A 6,000-nucleotide genomic window follows, 5' to 3' on the forward strand; every position below is an offset into this window, starting at 1 on the left:
GTGTGGGTCTCTGTGTCTGTCTATCTATTTATATGTCTCTGTGTATGTGCAACTGTCACTGGAAATCATCACCATGAATTTGGAATGTCCTGGTACTTATAAAAACGACTTGGGGAAAATAATACGGATGTGAACTTTTGTATCGGCTTTGGTTCAGTGGCCGCATTCTCGACTGAATCGGGAGTTTGTCTGTTCAATTCGCACTCCTGAGACTTGAGCATATCATCTTGGCTAACACTCAAGTGCAGCACTTGGGGAATTTTGCAATGTTGAAGCTGTTGACTTTCGGATGAAATGTTAAATTGAAGCTCCGTCTGCACCCTCGGGTGGATATGAAAGTTCCCAGTGCATTACTCGAAAATAAATAGGAGAGTTGCACCCGTGTCAATATTACTAAAAATGTTCGTAAATGCTCACTGAAAGCCGATGTGCATGTGTTTGTATGTGGGGTTGGGGTTGAAGCCCAGATTCTCACAGAGACAGAATCCAGGTTCTCACAGGACCAGAATAGCCGAGTGGTTGAGGCGTTGGCCTTAAAACTCAATGGGTTTGTCCCGCGTGGGTTTGTCCCCCACTCCTGGTATCTCATTAATTTAACACGGATTTCCTCCCAATCTGATCAGTGAGACCGGATTTTCATCGGTTGAATCAGCAGTTTTCTGTAACTATGTGACACTCTGAACCGATAATGAAATTAAATTGTGAAATGTATCTGTGTCGCTCGGTTTCTGCCTCTCTCTCTCTCTCTTCAGAGAGTTTTGTATGTTTGAGTCTTTGTCTCTCTCAGTCTGACTCACTCTGTCTGTCCCTGTTTCTCTGTTTGTCTTTGTCTCTCAATCTGTCTCTTTCTCACGGTGCCACGTCTGGTCCAATGGGATTCTGTCAGACTCTTTGTCTGACTGGCTCTCTCTTTCCCATCATTTCGGTCTGTCCACGTCTTTGCTTGTCGCTGTTAGTCCCTGCCTGTAAGCTGAGAAGTATTTCCAACATTTTCTGTTTTAGTCTCTATCGCTCTCTCTCTATCTGTCTCTCTCCTTGTCACTGTCTTTATCATTGTCTTTCTCTCACTCTTTCCCTCTCTCTCTTAATAGATCACACACATACATCTCTGTATATGTATATCTTTCGGTCTTTTTCTCACTCAGTCTGCCTCTCCTTCTCAGTCTCACACTTTCTGTCTTTCGTTGCCTCTATCTCGCTGTCTGTCTCTCCTTGTTTGTCGGTTTGTCTCTTTCTCTCAATGGGTCTGTCGACTTCTCCTGGTGTCCAGTTCTGTTCACAGTGACTCGATTCCTGCTCTGACGGAGCTGGAGCCGTCAGTTCCTCGTTAGTGTGGTAGTGAGTATCCCCGCCTGTCACGTGGGAGACCGGGGTTCAATTCCCCGACGGGAAGGCAGTTCTTTCTAAATGTCGAATTTTACTTCTGTTTCTTGGAAGAGATGCACGTTAAAAAGTTCGAGAGTAATATCGAACTGTAAAAATACAGGTGGATGAGATTGCCTCGTCCAGATTTTTAGCAAACGGAGAATTTTTCACGAGTCTTTGGACGTCTGCTACACAGAGATGGATGACTGAGTTTTTTCTGAGTAAAGTTTAAAAAGGCAGCGACGCAGTAGTCGTGGCCGAGTGGTTAAGGCGATGGACTAGACATCCATTGGGTTATCCCGCGCAGGTTCGAATCCTGCCGACTGCGATTCTCAGCATTTTTCATTCCATTTCACAATTTAACCGGTTCTCTGCCAAACTGATCCTGAGATGGATGGAATAACGTCCCACACCTTTCAACTTTGACATTTTTTTCTCATTTTTATTAATCTGCAATATTCACGATACATCCGTTTCAAAAATCGCAAACATCAGTCAAAGTTGCGACAGTGATTCAGCCTGTCTATCCCTGGAGATGTCTGAGGCATCTGTGCATGCCCGTTGGTGCGTGCAAATTTTTGGTTATGTGTGTGTGGGTCTCTGTGTCTGTCTATCTATTTATATGTCTCTGTGTATGTGCAACTCTCACTGGAAATCATCACCATGAATTTCGTATGTCCTGGATCTTATAAAAACGACTTGGGGAAAATAATACGGTTGTGAACTTTTGTATCGGCTTTGGTTCAGTGGCCGCATTCTCGACTGAATCGGGAGTTTGTCTGTTCAAGTCGCACTCCTGAGACTTGAGCATATCATCTTGGCTAACACTCAAGTGCAGCACTTGGGGAATTTTGCAATGTTGAAGCTGTTGACTTTCGGATGAAATGTTAAATTGAAGCTCCGTCTGCACCCTCGGGTGGATATGAAAGTTCCCAGTGCATTACTCGAAAAAGAATAGGAGAGTTGCCCCCGTGTCAATATTATTAAGAATGTTCGTAAATGCTCACTGAAAGCCGATGTGCATGTGTTTGTATGTGGGGTTGGGGTTGAAGCCCAGATTCTCACAGAGACAGAATCCAGGTTCTCACAGGACCAGAATAGCCGAGTGGTTGAGGCGTTGGCCTTAAAACTCAATGGGTTTGTCCCGCGTGGGTTTGTCCCCCACTCCAGGTATCTCTTTAATTTAACACGGATTTCCTCCCATTCTGATCAGTGAGACCGGATTTTCATCGGTTGAATCAGCAATTTTCTGTAACAATGTGACACTCTGAACCGATAATGAAATGAAATTGTGAAATGTATCTGTGTCGCTCGGTTTCTGCCTCTCTCTCTCTCTCTTCAGAGAGTTTTGTATGTTTGAGTCTTTGTCTCTCTCAGTCTGACTCACTCTGTCCGTCCCTGTTTCTCTGTTTGTCTTTGTCTCTCAATCTGTCTCTTTCTCACGGTGCCACGTCTGGTCCAATGGGATTCTGTCAGACTCTTTTTCTGACTGGCTCTCTCTTTCCCATCATTTCCGTCTCTCCATGTCTTTGCTTGTCTCTGTTAGTCCCTGCCTGTAAGCTGAGAAGTATTTCCATCATTTTCTGTTTTAATCTCTATCGCTCTCTCTCTATCTGTCTCTCTCCTTGTCACTGTCTTTATCATTGTCTTTCTCTCACTCTTTCCCTCTCTCTCTTAATAGATCACACACATACATCTCTGTATATGTATACCTTTCGGTCTTTTTCTCACTCAGTCTGCCTCTCCTTCTCAGTCTCACACTTTCTGTCTTTCGTTGCCTCTATCTCGCTGTCTGTCTCTCCTTGTTTGTCGGTTTGTCTCTTTCTCTCAATGTGTCTGTCGACTTCTCCTGGTGTCCAGTTCTGTTCACAGTGACTCGATTCCTGCTCTGACAGAGCTGGAGCCGTCAGTTCCTCGTTAGTGTGGTGGTGAGTATCCCCGTCTGTCACGTGGGAGACCGGGGTTCAATTCCCCGACGGGAAGGCAGTTCTTTCTAAATGTCGAATTTTACTTCTGTTTCTTGGAAGATAGGCACATTAAAAAGTTCGAGAGTAATATCGAACTGTAAAAATACAGGTGGATGAGATTGCCTCGTCCAGATTTTTAGCAAACGGAGAATTTTTCACGAGTCTTTGGACGTCTGCTACACAGAGATGGATGACTGAGTTTTTTCTGAGTAAAGTTTAAAAAGGCAGCGACACAGTAGTCGTGGCCGAGTGGTTAAGGCGATGGACTAGACATCCATTGGGTTATCCCGCGCAGGTTCGAATCCTGCCGACTACGATTCTCAGCATTTTTCATTCCATTTCACAATTTAACCGGTTCTCTGCCAAACTGATCCTGAGATGGATGGAATAACGTCCCACACCTTTCAACTTTGAAATTTTTTTCTCATTTTTATTAATCTGCAATATTCACGATAGATCCGTTTCAAAAATCGCAAACATCAGTCAAAGTTGCGACAGTGATTCAGCCTGTCTATCCCTGGAGATGTCTGAGGCATCTGTGCATGCCCGTTGGTGCGTGCAAATTTTTGGTTATGTGTGTGTGGGTCTCTGTGTCTGTCTATCTATTTATATGTCTCTGTGTATGTGCAACTGTCACTGGAAATCATCACCATGAATTTGGTATGTCCTGGAACTTATAAAAACGACTTGGGGAAAATAATACGGTTGTGAACTTTTGTATCGGCTTTGGTTCAGTGGCCGCATTCTCGACTGAATCGGGAGTTTGTCTGTTCAAGTCGCACTCCTGAGACTTGAGCATATCATCTTGGCTAACACTCAAGTGCAGCACTTGGGGAATTTTGCAATGTTGAAGCTGTTGACTTTCGGATGAAATGTTAAATTGAAGCTCCGTCTGCACCCTCGGGTGGATATGAAAGTTCCCAGTGCATTACTCGAAAAAGAATAGGAGAGTTGCCCCCGTGTCAATATTACTAAAAATGTTCGTAAATGCTCACTGAAAGCCGATGTGCATGTGTTTGTATGTGGGGTTGGGGTTGAAGCCCAGATTCTCACAGAGACAGAATCCAGGTTCTCACAGGACCAGAATAGCCGAGTGGTTGAGGCGTTGGCCTTAAAACTCAATGGGTTTGTCCCGCGTGGGTTTGTCCCCCACTCCAGGTATCTCTTTAATTTAACACGGATTTCCTCCCATTCTGATCAGTGAGACCGGATTTTCATCGGTTGAATCAGCAATTTTCTGTAACAATGTGACACTCTGAACCGATAATGAAATGAAATTGTGAAATGTATCTGTGTCGCTCGGTTTCTACCTCTCTCTCTCTCTCTTCAGAGAGTTTTGTATGTTTGAGTCTTTGTCTCTCTCAGTCTGACTCACTCTGTCTGTCCCTGTTTCTCTGTTTGTCTTTTTCTCTCAATCTGTCTCTTTCTCACGGTGCCACGTCTGGTCCAATGGGATTCTGTCAGACTCTTTTTCTGACTGGCTCTCTCTTTCCCATCATTTCGGTCTCTCCATGTCTTTGCTTGTCTCTGTTAGTCCCTGCCTGTAAGCTGAGAAGTATTTCCATCATTTTCTGTTTTAGTCTCTATCGCTCTCTCTCTATCTGTCTCTCTCCTTGTCACTGTCTTTATCATTGTCTTTCTCTCACTCTTTCCCTCTCTCTCTTAATAGATCACACACACACATCTCTGTATATGTATATATTTGATTCTTTTTCTCACTCAGTCTGCCTCTCCTTCTCAATATCACACTTTCTGTCTCTCGTTGTCTCTATCTCGCTGTCTGTCTCTCCCTGTTTGTCGGTTTGTCTCCATCTCTCAATGTGTCTGTCGACTTCTCCTGGTGTCCAGTTCTGTTCACAATGACTCGATTCCTGCTCTGACAGAACTGGTACCCGTCAGTTCCTCGTTAGTATAGTGGTGAGTATCCCCGCCTGTCACGCGGGAGACCGGGGTTCAATTCCCCGACGGGGAGGCAGTTGTTTCATGATGTCGAATTTTACTTCTGTTTCTTGGAAGAGATGCATATTAAAAAGTTCCAGAGCAAAATGGAACTGTAAAAATACAGGTAGATGAGATTGCCTCGTCCAGAGTTTTAACAAACAGAGAATTTTTCAGGAGTCTTTGGCCGTCTGCTGCACAGAGATGGATGACTGAGTTTTTTCAGAGTAACGTTTAAAAAGCCAGCGACACAGTAGTCGTGACCGAGTGGTTAAGGCGATGGACTAGAAATCCATTGGGTTATCCTGCGCAGGTTCGAATCCTGCCGACTACCATTCTCAGAATTTTTCATTCCATTTCACAATTTAACCGGTTCTCTGCCAAACTGATCCTGAGATAAATGGAATAAAGACCCACACCTTTCAACACTGACATTTGTTTCTCATTTTTATGAACCTGCAATAATCACGATACATCCGTTTAAAAAATCGCAACAATCAGTCAAATTTGCGACAGTGATTCAGCCTGTCTATCCCTCGAGATGTCTAAGGCATCTCTGCATGCCCGTTGGTGCGTGTAAATTTTTGGATATGTGTGTGTGTCTCTGTGTCTGTCTATCTCTGTGTATGTGCAACTGTCTGTGGAAATCATCACCATGAATTTGGTATGTCCTGGAACTTATAAAAAAGACTTGGGGAAAATAATACGGTTGTGAACTTTTGTATCTGCT

At 44.0% G+C, this 6,000-nt stretch overlaps 3 non-coding genes across 3 annotated transcripts; all 3 read left to right on the plus strand.

The window, feature by feature from the left end:
• The first annotated feature begins 1,612 nt into the window (after positions 1 to 1,612).
• Positions 1,613 to 1,693, plus strand: trnas-aga (transfer RNA serine (anticodon AGA)). Its single transcript has one exon. It is a non-coding gene; the product is annotated as a tRNA-Ser (tRNA).
• Positions 1,694 to 3,567: 1,874 nt separating this feature from the next.
• On the plus strand, positions 3,568 to 3,648 carry trnas-aga (transfer RNA serine (anticodon AGA)). The gene has a single exon. It is a non-coding gene; the product is annotated as a tRNA-Ser (tRNA).
• Positions 3,649 to 5,232: 1,584 nt separating this feature from the next.
• trnad-guc (transfer RNA aspartic acid (anticodon GUC)) lies at positions 5,233 to 5,304 on the plus strand. The gene has a single exon. It is a non-coding gene; the product is annotated as a tRNA-Asp (tRNA).
• Positions 5,305 to 6,000: the final 696 nt, after the last annotated feature.

This window comes from Pristiophorus japonicus, chromosome 23 (assembly GCF_044704955.1).
Source record: "Pristiophorus japonicus isolate sPriJap1 chromosome 23, sPriJap1.hap1, whole genome shotgun sequence".
Lineage (NCBI taxonomy): Eukaryota > Metazoa > Chordata > Chondrichthyes > Pristiophoridae > Pristiophorus > Pristiophorus japonicus.